The sequence below is a fragment of the Bufo gargarizans genome, chromosome 3 (assembly GCF_014858855.1).
Source record: "Bufo gargarizans isolate SCDJY-AF-19 chromosome 3, ASM1485885v1, whole genome shotgun sequence".
NCBI classification, from domain to species: Eukaryota; Metazoa; Chordata; class Amphibia; order Anura; family Bufonidae; genus Bufo; species Bufo gargarizans.
The window spans coordinates 8,831,531-8,846,725 of NC_058082.1; the positions used below are offsets into that span (position 1 = coordinate 8,831,531).

The window sequence follows — 15,195 nt, forward strand, 5'->3', positions numbered from 1 at the left end:
TAAAAAATTATGGAATTGTATAATCATCTAATATAGAAATAAAACAAGATAATATCTGGTGATTTAGTGATACACAATAAATAACATAATAAATAATAAATAGTAATAAGTTAAGTAGGTTATTACATGACAATATAGACAGATACAGGTTCATTCAGTATATTATAACGTGATGATACAGGCAGAAACTCATACGCAATCTACACTTTATATGCACATTTTATATTTCTGTTAAATCTACTGTTGATGGTATCTTTCTACATTTTTACCTTAAATATACAGAGAAATGTATCATGTGTCAGTGTTTTATATTTTTATTTTTAATTGGGTTCTTCTTGTGGTAAATATGATATGATACTTTTATTCTCTGGGTTTATACGGTTATGGCGACACCAAATTGATATAGTTTTTTTATGTTTTACTACTTTTTCAGCACAAAATCCCTTTTGTGTTAAAAATAAATGATATTTTGAATTGCCACATACTAAAGTCCATAACATTTTTATTTTTTCACCAATGTAGCTGTGTAGGGCCTTTTTTTCAGGATGGGCTGTAGTTTTTATTGGTATCATTCTGGGGTGCATATGACTTTTTGATCACGTTATTTTTTTTTTTTGTGGAGGTGAGGTGCCAAAAACAGCAATTCTCTCATTGTTCCCATTTGGATCTTGAAGATCCAGTGGGCCTGTTGGCTATACAGTGCATTACAATAGTCATCTGCTGCAATGCACTGTATTGTCAGTGCTACACTTACACTAAGGCTGATCAGACCCTTAGGTACATAACAGTCCGGATGCCTTTGTAAGGCGTCCGGTTGCCATGGCAACTACAGGGCCACAGCCATCGAAGCAGCGGCGGCCCAATGGAAAAGAGAGGGAGCTCCCTCCCTCTCAAGCCCATGGATGCCGCGGGCGACTACTGATTGCGGCATCTATAGGATTAAATGGCCGAGAACGGTGCCAACAACGATTTCGGCCGTTACAGCAGAGTGTCCGCTGTACGTTACAGCTGACACTCTCTGCTGATGGCAGCGGCTCCGTTCCTGATCCGCCGGCAAGAAAGGAAGCTCCAGGGACATCAGGGGGTATATGGGGAACAAAGGGGGCATATTGGGGGCAGTATAATAATTAGGGGCACAGTGGTGGTCTTACCTGATTTCAGGCTGTGATCTCCAGCGTGGAGATCACAGCCTGAAACTTGCATTTTCTCAATGAAGCGTTCCAATTGGTTAGACTGCAGAGACTAGCCAATCCGAGCACTCTGATGGGTCCCTTGCCAGTTTTCTCGGGTGTCTCAGCTCTCTGGGAGAGCGGAGACTCCGGGGCTGTGACACTTTATAGTGTCACAGCCCCGGTAAGCAGATTGGGCGTGTCGGTACGTCCAAATAAGTAAGTTACTTGCGATTTGGACATACAGTTACGGCCAAATAAATGAAGGGGTTAAAGGGGATATCCAAGGCTATAAACTGCTCCCCTATATGCCGGGCCCCTCACAGTGAATATACTTACCTGGCTCCCCGCGCCGCTTCTGGTCCCTGCACCGCCGCTGCTGCTTCTCCCTGTGCGCGGATGAAAACATCCAGTATTGGGGGACGGGGAGCAGCTAGTAGCAGGCGGTGATGGGCACGAGCCTCCCTAGAATCGCAGGTGACGCTAGGAAGGCTCACCCCAACACCGGATGTTTTCATCCACAGACAGGAAGAAGCAGCAGCGGCGGTGCAGGGGCCAGGAGCGGCACAGGGAGCGGGGTAAGTATATTCCCTGTGAGGGGCCCGGCACATGAGGGGGCAGTTTATAGCCTTGGATAATCCTCTTTAAGGTAAACTAAAAGGATAGAAAGACACCATCCATCCCCTACCCATTAATGGTCGCATAAAAAACAATAGTTCAAATACAAATAGCCAAAGTATATATAAAGTGTAGATTGCGTATGAGTTTCTGCCTGTATCATCATGTAATAATCTACTGAATGAACTTGTATCTGTCTATATTGTCATGTAATAACCTACTTAATGTATTACTATTCATTATTATTCATTATATTATTTATTATGTTTGACTAAATCACCAGATATTATCATTAGAGAAGAGCGAATTGAAGTTGACGAACTGGAATTCGATCTAAATTTCAGGAAAAATTAAATTTGGCCTGAAGTGGAATTTCCTTGCGCTTCGTGGTAACAGATCACATTATTTATTATTTAGTTCTGTGTTGATTTTACAACTGTTTATATGTTCAGCGGTGAAGTTACATTGTTCTACAGCTTTTTTGGGGGAATATTAATAGGAATAAAAAGTATGTCTAATTAGCATTTTACTTTTATTTTAATTTAATTCTTCTATTTTACAGTATGTCAGACAGACAAGTGACAGGCTCTTCAAAGGGAACGGGCAGTGGCCAAAATGTTTCTGTTGCAGGCAGCAGAAGAAGGAAAGGGGGGGGGGGGGTAGCAGGAGTCGCAGCGAGAGGCCTGAGCTCCCAGTGTTATCTAGCTGGCGTCTATTGACCAGCAACCAAGCAGTTCTTGAATGGTTGACTCGATCTCCTACTTTGTTGCATGTGACATCAGACACCCCCAGCCAAGAGTCAGTGGGTTCCTCTGGCATGACGCTTAGTTGGCATGGCCCTGTGCCCTCACCTGTCCTCAACCTGCCTCTGTTATTTTCTGTTCTCTTAGCCAGAGAATTATTATATGCCATGGGCTCGGCTTCACTATACAGTGAGGACAAGCTACTAGAGGGCGGTCAGCAGCTACTGCCCAGCCAAGATCTGGAGGAGACATCCGCCGCTTCCTCCGCTAGACGGGCAAGTAGTGATGATGAGAGTTGTGTCAGAGGTGGTGTTGCAAGCAGTTCAGGCTCCTGGCCCTGAGACCACTGAGGGGGACATCAGTGACGTGCAGACAGTAGCGGATGATGATGAAGCCGATCGCACTTGGGAGCAGGGTGAAGAAGGGGCTTTGTCATCATCAGGAGAAGAGGGTGTCAGCTTGCGCGTGAGGTAGCAGTTGAGCCAGCAAGGTGGTAGCGTGGCTGCAAGTAAGCAGGCTGGCAGCAGTGGGAGGTTGGGAGCCAAACGTGCCCGGGGTAGACCACCCAGTTCACAGGAGTCCTACCTGCCCGAAAAGTAGCAGTGCAGGGATTCACGGAGGCAACAGTAGTAGGCAGTCAGCACAGGAGTGTTGGGGGGAAAATGCCATACTCGATGGTCTGGCAGTTTTTTGTCAAGCCGCCTGAGGAGGTAAACATAGTCATTTGCGAATCTGTGGACAGAAGGTGAAGCGTGGTCCAGGGTGCCAATGTTGGCACCACGGCCCTGCGTCAACACATGCAGTGTCGCCATAAAGTAGCCTGGGAGAACCGTGGTGCAACCGCTGCATCACCCAGTGGTCCTGCACCTCTTTTCCTGCAGTCAAGGCTCTACCACCTCAGCCGAAGGAAGGCTGTCCTTCCCATCATATACTGGTTTTGATGCTCCTCGTCTTCCTACTCCTCGTCACTTATTTTGTCAGCAATTGATCACCGAAGCGATTGCCAAGAGGCATGGCGCACGTGTTCAATCTGATTGTAAAGATGTTCCTGAAGTCTTTCACCCATCTGCAAGACATCCTAAAAAATGGGCAGGAAACTGCATGCACTTCAGCCACTCTTACACTGCAAAGCACACCCTCCTTAAGCTGCAAAGGCAGAATGGCGCAGAATGGCGCAGAATGGTATTCCCCAACATCGGAACTCCATCCTCCATATGTAGGACCAATTATATGAATAAAGAAAGGCCATAAACAATTTTTTGATGATACAGGCGGACGTTGGTACCCCCCTGTGTAACTTCGATGTGGCAGCTCATGAGTGACATATGCCGTTTGCTCGGGCCCTTTGAGGCCATTTATTTGTTAGTCGTCAGGACTATGGGATGAACCAGCAGTACCAGCTCCATCAGCAGCAATTTACATCTAGAGTCGCTGATGAGCAGTTTTCTTTACCCGCCTAGTGAAGAAACGACCATATTTTTTGCCCTATAAGACGCACCGGCCCATTAGACGCACCTAGGTTTTTGAGGAGGAAAATAAGAAAAAAATTATTTTTAACCAAAAGGTATGCTTTTGGTGGGTTTGAACTAATTGCGGTCTGTGCATGACACTATTATGGGGGATCTGTGGATGATACACTGTTATGGGGTGGGGGATTTGTGGATGGCACTGTTATGGGGGGGATCTGTGGATGGCACTGTTATGGGGGGATCTGTGGATGGCACTGTTATGGGGGGAGCTGTGGATGGCATTATGATGGGGGGGTCTGTGGATGGCATTATGATGGTGGGGGGATCTGTGATGGCATTATGATGGTGGGGGGATCTGTGGATGGCATTATGATGGGGGGGCTCTGTGGATGGCATTATGATGGGGGGGCTCTGAGGATGAAACTGTTATGGGGTGATGGATCTGTGGATGACACTGCTATATGTTTCATCCACAGATCCCTCCATAACAGTCCCATCCACAGACTCCCCCCTATCATAATGCCATTCACAGACCCCCCCCCCATCATTATCCCATTAACAGATTCCTAGGGAGGGACTGTAGTAGGTGGGGAGAGCGGCGGAGCCCTGCAGGCACTGTACTCTGGCCCCGCAGCTCAGTATGTACTGTATTATAAGTAGTGTTAATCATCAGATCTAAACTGAATAATGATGTGCTCCCCCTGCTCCCCATGTGTACCGTACTTACCGGTACATGCCATGCTCCTGTAGTAAACACTAGCAGCTAGCAGGCAGGCCGGGCAGCCATAACTCACTCAGGTCATGTGCCTGCTCCGCCTACTTCATTCATAAAGTAGGTGGAGCAGGCACGTGACCTCCGTGAGTTACAGTTCCCCGGCCTGCCTGCCTGCTAGCTGCTAGTGCTTACTACAGGAGCGTGACATGTACTGGTAAGTAAGGTACTCATGGGGAGCAGCATGAGGAGACCACAGAGTGGCCCAGTGATAGAGAGTTGAGGTCACTGGGCCAGTCTGTAGTCTCCTCATGCTGCTGACACCTTAACACTCTATCACTGGGCCACTCTGTGGTCTCCTCATGCTGCTGCCACCTCCCCAGTCTGTCACTGGGCCACTCTGTGGTCTCCTTATGATGCTGCCACCTCAACTCTCTATCACTGGGCCACTCTGTGGTCTCCTCATGCTGCTGCCACCTCAACACTCTGTCACTGGGCCACTCAGTGGTCTGCTCATGGTGCTGCCACCTCAACACTCTATCACTGGGCTACTCTGTGGTCTCCTCATGCTGCTGCTAACTCAACACTCTGTGGTATCCTCATGCTGCTACTACCTCACCACTCTGTCACTGGGACACTCTGTGGCCTCCTCATGCTGCTGATACCTCAACACTATGTCAATGGGCCACTCTGTGTTCTCCTCATGCTGCATGCCACATCACTACTCTGTGGTCTCCTTATGCTGCTGCCACATCAACACTATGTCACTGGGCCACTCTTTAGGCTCCTCATGATGCTGTCAACTCAACAATCTGTGGTCTCCTCATGCTGCTGCCACCTCAACACTCTGTTACTGGGCCACTGTGTTGACGACTTATGCCATTCCTCATGCGGTTCCTCATGTGATTCCCACCCTCACCACTGCAGTGACTGGGCCACCATGTTGCCATACTCGGCGGTGTGAGAATTATTCATCAAGCCACCGGAGGATGATCAGCATGGCCCACTCTGTTACTGGGCCAATGTGTTGACGACTCATGCGATTCCTCATGCAATTCTTCCTGTAATTACCACCCTCACACTCTGTGACTAGGCCACTGTGTTGATGACTCATGCGATTCCTCATGCAATTCCTCATGAGATTCCTACCCTCACCACTCTGTTAATTTGTTGACTACTCATGTGATTCTTCATGCGATTCCCAACCTCACCACTCTGTGACTGTGCCACTGTGTTGACTCCTCACACTGTTGCTACCTCACCACTCAGTCATGGTGGAACTACTTGTTTCAGCATGTAACAGAACAGGTTCTGTAGAAATCAATGTGGAATCAGCTAATGACGATGTAAAAGGAGTGCACTTCTTTTTGACGCTAACACAGACCTATAAGGCTGTCTTTTAATGCGATTTGTCACAAATAAATTCGGATCGAATCAAATCTTTTTTGGAGACTCCGCGAACCGATCGAATATAATTTTTTAGAAATTCGCTCATATCTAATTTTCATGTATTAGTTCTATATTCGATTATGATACTATTCCATATTTTTTAGGGAGTCCAAATGATGTATACACATTTTACTATTATATTATAATGTTTAAATATACATCTTTATAATTTTTATCTATATTTTATGCTCCTGATGAAGGAGGCTTCTCTCTGAAACGTATTGAGCTTTTATGCAGTAAAAAAAAAGTATTGATGAGAGAAACCTTGTGTGATCATCTGCCTTCACCAGTGTAATCCAACTAAGGGGAATCATCTGTACCAGGGATGCTCAACCTACAGCTCTCCAGATGTTGTAAAACTACAACTCCCACCATGCCCAGCTGTAGGCTGATGATAGCTGTATGCTGTCTGAACATGCTGGGAGCTGTAGTTTTGCAACAGCTGGAGGGACCGCAGGTTGGGCATTCCTGATCTGTACTATACGGTACATCTACAGGCGATCTTGGTGGAGGAGAAGGGTCGCAAGTGTCTTGAGATTATCTTGTAGACTCCTTCCCCAGTGGCGTAAGTATTATATATTTTAACTATCCAATTATGGTACCTTAGGTATTAATGTTCTTTATCTTATTACCTACCATTTTCTGTATGCTGCATATAACAGCATACTGCCTCCTTCCATACTTTTTTAATTTCAGATGGAAATCTGGTGTAGCAGAGCTGGAGACTCAGTTTAGCAGAACTTGGTCTCCGGCTTTGCAAAATTGGGTCTACGACTCTGCTAAACTGGGTCTCCGGTTTTGCTAAACTGGGTCTCCGGCTTTGCTACACTGGGTCTCCAGCTCTGCAAAACTTGGTCTCCGGCTCTGCAAAACTGGGTCTCCGGCTCTGCAAAACTTGGTCTCCGGCTCTGCAAAACTGGGTCTCTGGCTCTGCAAAACGGGGTCTTCCGATATTAGCAGAACTGTAGGCCTGAAGTAGCAGTCCCTAAGGCCAAATATAGCAAAGTTGGAGACCCAGTCAGTGTAGCATAACTGGAGACACAGTGTTGCAGAACTGAAAGCCTAATGTAACAGATCTGAAAGGTTGATGTAGCATTGTTGGAGGTCCGATGTAGCAAATCTGAAATAACACAGCTGGCCAGCTGGTATCACAGGGCTGCTTGGAACTAACATGAAATATCAAAAGACCCTGTCCAGATTGAGTTTATATAAACTGTGTGGATGACATCATTGGATTGCTCCAGGTTATCACAGTAAAAAGGAAGGCTGGAGGAGGGATGTGAGGCAGCACATGGTGCTGGATCTGGGGCTGGTGAGTATCATATTTTAGGGTAGGATATTGTTTCAAAAAGAAAGTCTTCATGAACAAGGATTCAAGTAATGATGTGTATTGTCAGTTTATTCCTTCATAGTAATTGCCATAGGTACAGAGAGACATTGCTGAGGTGCAAGATGGTTCAATAGAAGTGACAGTTCCTCCAAGATGTGATATACAATCACTATAAATGATGCTAGAACAGGTTAAATATGGATACAATATTCTCATTATTAACTATCTCTTGGTTGCAGATACATTTCTTTACTGGCTTCTTCATCAGCAGCCAATGGCCAACCAGACTAAATCAACAGTTGTAGAGTTTGTCCTGCTTGGATTTCCAGGTCTTGCAGAGAAGTTCTATCCTGTGGTCTCGATAACCATCTTCCTTCTCTACAACCTTTCTCTCTACGCCAATGGCATTGTCATTGTGTTGATTAGCTTGCACGAACAACTACACCAACCAATGTATGTCATTGTTGGAAACCTGGCCTTCTCTGACTTACTTTTCGACACACTGACCTTGCCAAAACTCATTGCCAAGTATTGGTTTGGGCATGGATCCTTGGCCTTTTCTGTTTGTTTTCTTCAAATGTTCTTTGTACATTATCTGTCCACTCTCGATTCCTTTATGATTCTGCTTATGGCCATGGATCGTTATGTTGCCATCTGTAAGCCGCTAAGATACCATACCATTGTAAGTAACAGAGTGGTGACAATCCTGTGCTTATTGATCTGGGTCTTTGCTGCCATTGTTGGCCTAGTTATTACCACCTTGGGCCTTTGGCTACCCTACTGTGGCCCCAACAGAATTAAGAGCTGTTTTTGCTCTCTCACCCCTGTTCGCTGTCTTATCTTGTGCAGATTCAGCTTCAGCTAGAAGGACTGGGTTCATCATTGCCTTGTTTGCCCATGTTTGCCCGTTGTCCTTTATTGTCTTCTCGTACATCATCAGCCTCTCGAAGTTGAGCTCACCTGGGGAGCTCGGAAAATTGGCAGAAGGCTTTCTACACCTGTACAACTCATGGCTTTGTCATTGGCTTGTACTTCATCCCTCGACTCATTGTCTACACCTACAATCAGGTCCAGCTGATCCCCAACGCCGATCTCAACGTTCTGCTTATTTGTCTGTACACTTTTGTCCCCCATTTTGCCAGCCCTATCATATTTTGTCTTCGGACAGAGGAAATCAAAAGGACTCTGAGAAATGTGTTGAAACGAACGATAACCAAGAAATATTAATCCATTTGCATAATTGAATAATCCAGTTCAGCATGGGTGTCATCAACGTCGACCACTGTCTGTCCATATGTTGTGAATATCTTATAAGAGGACATCACAACTACTTCTTCTATATAGCTCATTCTTCCCTTCCTTTTCCCCCCAAAACATTACACAATCTCCTGGAGGGAATATCCATCTAGTCATGAAGTGATGATTCCCAGCCCCTACATTAGTACAAATAGGGGTGTAAGGGTGGGCAGTGGTCCTTTGGCTTTCCCTTCCAAATAATTAGCATTTTATTGTGTCCTTTCCTTTGGAAATACTATCAGAGAAAGAGACCAATCACATCTTGGATACTTATGGGATAAGTTCATGACAGCAACAGCCGTGGTGAGTGTGGTATGGTTGAAAGGGGTGTTCTAATATGATAAAAGGGGTGTTGTTACAGGAGTTCAGTACATAGTGTAGAGCCCTGAAGCAGTACCTATATCAGATTTAAATCCAGAGGAGCTCCAAGACACCGCTAGGGTTCATTCACCACAACATGTGGAAACTAGATGGTGACTAGGCCCATGTGACTAGCCCAGGATACAGCAGACTAAGAGAAGTATGGACTCTGCATACAGATAATTTCCCCTGCACCATGGAGGTCTTAATGAGGACAATAAAAGGGAAGGCCACTACTGCCCTGTAAGGTCCTCCATTCCTGTTTGTAAAATTGAAGTATAAGGCACCCTCCTTTGTAGTATTTAGCTTCTACGGTACTTCTGTGTGTGGAACCCTGATTATGTTGTGCAGTTTCATGTCTGCCCACTAGTTTACATGGTTGATGGTCTCCCAATCTCTCTTGCATGAATACCATATTTTAGTCACATTGGGGTTTTTCCTGCCATGGTGTAACATCTCTACCAGATTGTATTTTTTTTTCCCTGGCCAATGAGACATAGACTTTTAGGCTTTGGATTATCATCTCGCTGCATAACCCAATGATACTTTATAGACATAGGTGACTGGAGATTTGTATATATTTTTGTGAAAATTCTGGTAGAATGTAGAATTTTCTACAGGTCAAAAGGTTTCCAGGTCAAGAGGCATCAGAGGACGGGTCATGAATGACCATACTCCCAAACCACCACCACCAAGAATCTCCATGACTGTCTTACTGGGAGACTTGCTCTACAGCAGTCATAATGGACTTCTATGTTCTGCTCTTCGGAAGACTTCATGGAATTTCCTGACTATCTGAAATATTGTTCCTGTGGAACTGCTTAGTCAGCCTTTTCAATATAATGTGAAATATTATTTTAGTTGATTATTGATGACAGGTGAGGGAGGTTATTAAGCAACTTTATCCTGAAAAAATAAATAAATAAATAATAAAAACACTTGTGTCATGTGAGTATGCATGAATAGTATCGTTAGCTAGTCAATGCTCATCTGGGTTTCTGAGAAAAATATATGAAATTTATCACATCTTACATCAGCTGGCATCAGATAGGTTTAGGAAAGCTAATTTGAATAACTTTAAGAGAAACCTAGAGGGGTGATTCCTGGTCTACAATACTCCGCACACAAGCTATTCATACTAAGTGCTCTCTGTAATGAGAAACAGTACCCCCTAAACATAGCATATATTGGCCAGACACCCAGAGTAGCATATTAGACTCTGTCTCTCTTGCTCTCTCTCTGCAATAAATTCGGGTTAGTTAGAAACTGAACTTTTTGGGAAATTTGGGATGAATTCCAAACTGGTAGATTTGATTCTATCATCCTTAAACTATTTGTTATGATAGGTGATCCCCAGGGAAGTATTAATTGCATTATTTATTGAGTAAAAATTATATTTCATCACTATTTTTGACGCAATGAAGTATTGAGGTTATTTTATTTACTGACATTTTGACATCTTTTTTGGTTTAAACTTTTTTGACCTCTTGTGTTTGGTCCTCCTCAGTGCAGAAATAAGAGACCCCCTCTTAGTTTTTTATTGTTAGCGATCAGTGATATATGTTAACAAATAAAGCTATTCTCACTCTACTGTCAGCATGTAGCACAAATCTTCCTGTCAAAATGAAAGACATCACATTTGGACCCACAATAGATGGCTATTACTGTACGTTCAGTGCTACCGAACACAAAGGAACATTCAATCACATCCAGTGTCTCCTACGATTGTAGGCATTCTCTTTCCTCATCTTCTCTATACAACCCAGACTGTCATGATGGCTTCTTCCAGAATTGTCAAGTCTCTGCAGACTTTGCTACATAGACATCCCCCTGAGGAAGCTGACATGAAACAAGTGTCGGGGTCTCTAGGAGGTGCCACTAGCCGGGTCTGTATTGTGTATATGTTGTGAATCATGTTTTTTTTTTTTATCTAGATGGGGGAGACACATGGTTTAATTTAGTATTTATTTATACTTGTTTTCCATCCCTCCTTTTCCACTCCTTGCAATGCTATAACTTGATGCCCCGACGAATTGTGTGCACTCTCCATGTGGTTGTGTCTGTCTTTGCCAATTTTATGCAACTGTTTATTTGTTTTATCAATTTCAATAAAGGTACATTTTTGGATATACATTTTTGTATTATATCTGTGTATATGCTGAGTGTCTGGGTTTGTTCCATCTAGGAGCTATACAGACATCTTAGGGTCTTATTACTACTGGGAGAATTATGGGGCATTATTACTATTCTGACTTCTGTGGGGGAATTACTATTGTTGGGCACAATATGGAGGGCACAATTACTAATAAGGGGACTTTGGGAGAGAATTATTACTGGTGGGGCTTTTATGAGCAATTTGGGGACTATCTTTATGGCACTCTTATTTTGTAAGTATAGTATTTGGGGACATTGGGGATGACAGCAGACACAGTATTAGGCTACATTCACATGACTGGTGCAGACCACAGGTCTGCAAAACTCAGGCACCGGCCATGTGAACTGTGATGAACCGAATCTCGCAGCCTCGTCTGATGTCACACTATGTCGGGATCACGCGGTAGTACATTCTATTCACTTTCACCAAAGCATGACGTTCTGCACTCACTGACAGTACGTAAGGTCAGTTTGGCACAGTTTTACACAGACACTCCCTGTCCACATGGGCACAGAGACGGTAGCCCACATGACCTCTGGTGTGGCACAACGCTTGCTCACAACCCTGACAGGCTGTGAGAGCCCTTTCACTGCCCCAGTGAAACAGAGTCCTGCCAACCCAGTAGACTGCCACCAGGTCCTCGTTAGATATAAGCCTGGTCCGTTAACGGGATTATATCAGGCCAGAAACCAGCCCAGATAGCATGTAATGTTACACCGAGACATGGACGTGTGGATTCATAAATTGAGAGATAACGAACAACCCAAGATTAAATTGTATATTTAATCGCCTTAATGACACACTAGACATTAACACTATACACAATAACATACACAAACACAGATGATAGTACAGTACAAATGTATAGACCTTGGTGCTCCAGTCACATGGCAGGCAGTCATGCTAGTGGAGTTTCCTGGTCTCTTCTAACATGATACACAACGTGACCTCCCTTCAAAAAAAGATAATAGCTACTGCCCCTCACGGGAAATTAAACCTTGGTCGGTCAAGCCCCTCCCACCCCCTGGGAGGATCCTACTTCCCCTCTCCTTGGGTATGGTAGCTAGAAATCCAAAAGCCCAATATGGGTCATCACTCCTCACGGGAAGGTCATAGGGAGGCGGTTCTGGTGCCGGGTCACTAGCATATTTGGAGACCAAACATTGCGTTATTCATACCTTCCCTTCCCTGTGTCCTATAAGCAAAGGAGGCCCAGGGGAACCTAAGGGTCGGTCCCAAGATCCCGAAGATGACATCGGTATATGGCTAAGATTTACAGTCATTTCATAACTCCTTATGAACTCACGGTTCCAGACTGTCTGGGGGTTTTCTTTGATGCGGTTGACCAGCTCAGGCCCCCAGCAGGGGGGTCATCCTGTCAGAGAGCTTGCTTCCAGTACGGCTGCTAGAGGTGTGAAATATTAACACTTTGAGGCTGGGCCACCTATTTCCTATGCCAGATGCTCCTCAGTCTTGACAGCAAATTGGCAGGCATCATATTATATGTACCCATAGTCCTCACATGTACGCTGCCTCGTGGAGTAGACCCATTGACTTGAATGGGTCCGTGATACTCAACATACGGCATAAGATAGGACACGTCCCATGTATCTTTTGCAGTGTGGAGGCATGGAAGCCCTTTTTAAAACTGTCCACTGTTTCTGCTGTGACCATCTCCTGGGGTAGACTATTCCACAGATTTACAGTTCTTACAGTAAATAATGCATAATGCCTCTGGAGACTCAACTTTTTTTCTTCTCCACTCGGAGGCCGTGCCCCCCTGTCTATTGAGAGCATTTGACATGAAACAGCTTTTCACCATATTTTTTGTATGACACATTTATATATTTGTATAGGTTAATCATGTCTCCCCTTAGAAGTCTCTTCTCAAGACTAAATAAATGTAATTCTTTTAATCTTTCTTCCTAACTAAGAACCTCCAGGCCCCTTATCAGTTTAGTCGCTCTCCTCTGTACTTTTTTCCAGCTCCAGGGCATCCTTTCTATGGATTGTGTCACGAACCAGCAGGTGTGAACTAGAGATGTCGCGAACAAAAAATTTTCCGTTCGCGAATGGCGAATGCTAGTTTCCTCAAATGTTCGGGAATGGGCGAATCGGGCGAATCGCCATAGACTTCAATAGGCAGGCAAATTTTAAAACCCACAGGGACTCTTTCTGGCCACAATAGTGATGGAAAAGTTGTTTCAAGGGGACTAACACCTGGACTGTGGCATGCCGGAGGGGGATCCATGGCAAAACTCCCATGGAAAATTACGTAGTTGACGCAGAGTTGGATTTTAATCCATAAAGGGCATAAATCACCTAACATTCCTAAATTGTTTGGAATACCGTGCGTTAAAACATCCAGTGTGTGTATACGATCAGGTATAATGTTGTATCGATCAGGTAGTGTAACGGTTACGACCCCGCTTCACAGACATTGACAGACCAAACTATGACAGACCAAACTCCCCGTTTAACGCACCGCAAACAACCGCAAACAGTCCATTTGCTAGCCATGTCCCGTTCCTTGTCCTCACTGACGTCATTGAAGGTCTCTTCCTCCACCCAGCCACGCCACGTACAACACCAAGGGTCCCCGAAAGGTGACAACAAGCCCCCTGGGATGCCTGCTGTGGTTGGTCTTCCACCTCCTCAAAGCCACCTTCCTCCTCTGACTCCTCTTCTTCAGACTCCTCTCTCTGCGTTGCCGCAGGTCCAGCAATCGACGAGGACAAGGCTGCTTCTGGTGGTGATGGTGACCACAACTCCTCCTCTTCATGCTCATCTACAGCCTGATCCAGCACTCTTTGCAGGGCACACTCCAGAAAAAACGCATATGGGATGAGGTCGATGATGTCGGGTGTAATAATTCAATTAAGAATTATTAATTATGGTCATAAAAATAATTAATCATAAAAAAATAAAATTTATAAAATTTGTCAATAAATTCTTAAAATCATGACCTGGTGAATTGTAGACAACCTAATTGATACAATTCACATCTGAGGCCGACTATTTCCTCAGATAAATAAGTTCTTTTTGACGTGAGATGACGTTAATGATAAAACATGTAGTTCTGCATTATACAATTATACACAGGTTTATAAAAATATGCAGATTTATTGGTTACAAGGTTATAAACATATATAAGTAAATAAACACAATGATACATGCAAATGAATATATATAGCGTTAATATAAAGCATTACAAGCTTAACAATACATGCGAGTGGAAATAACTTGTCACATTATAACCAAGCTATTATTAGGTTAGGATATCAAATAGGAACATAATTTATATATTCCCCCTGTTCAGAGAAAGCCTCATGATATCAGGATGGGCCTGTCTAATCCTAGACATCAATATGGAATGCTAAATACATTCCACCCCCCTCTAACCAACTACACGTCACATGACTTCAGGCATGGGCAAATCCATTCAAGGATATAACTTAGAAGAGATAACTGTATCCTTCCGCCCCATCCTGGACTATTTTCACACATATGACTTTGGTAAGACTATTAAGACAAATGACAGGGATATAGGATCTTTGCTAGACCATATCTTAAATGGGAAGGACTTGAAATAAGTCTTTCCTGTGGGAATCCATCACTTAGCTTGGCGAAGAATGTTCTATCAATATATATATATATATATCTAAGCAATTATTTAATGCTTTGCTAGATTATGAGTCTTGATTCTTCTGCAGGTAGAATGAAGCCTCACAATATCCTAAAACTACATCTCAATATGGAGATGATCAATTAATTAATGTATTTATTCACCAATCTAGATGGTATAATGTCACCCGCACTATCAAATTAGTCTTAATAAAATGAAATATAATTTCTGTGTCTCTTACCAAGTCCTAGTAGAAATCTCACTTCTGC

The 15,195-nt window shown here is 44.0% G+C and overlaps 1 pseudogene; it reads left to right on the plus strand.

The window, feature by feature from the left end:
* Positions 1 to 7,668: 7,668 nt before the first annotated feature.
* Positions 7,669 to 8,717, plus strand: LOC122930593 (annotated as a pseudogene).
* Positions 8,718 to 15,195: the final 6,478 nt, after the last annotated feature.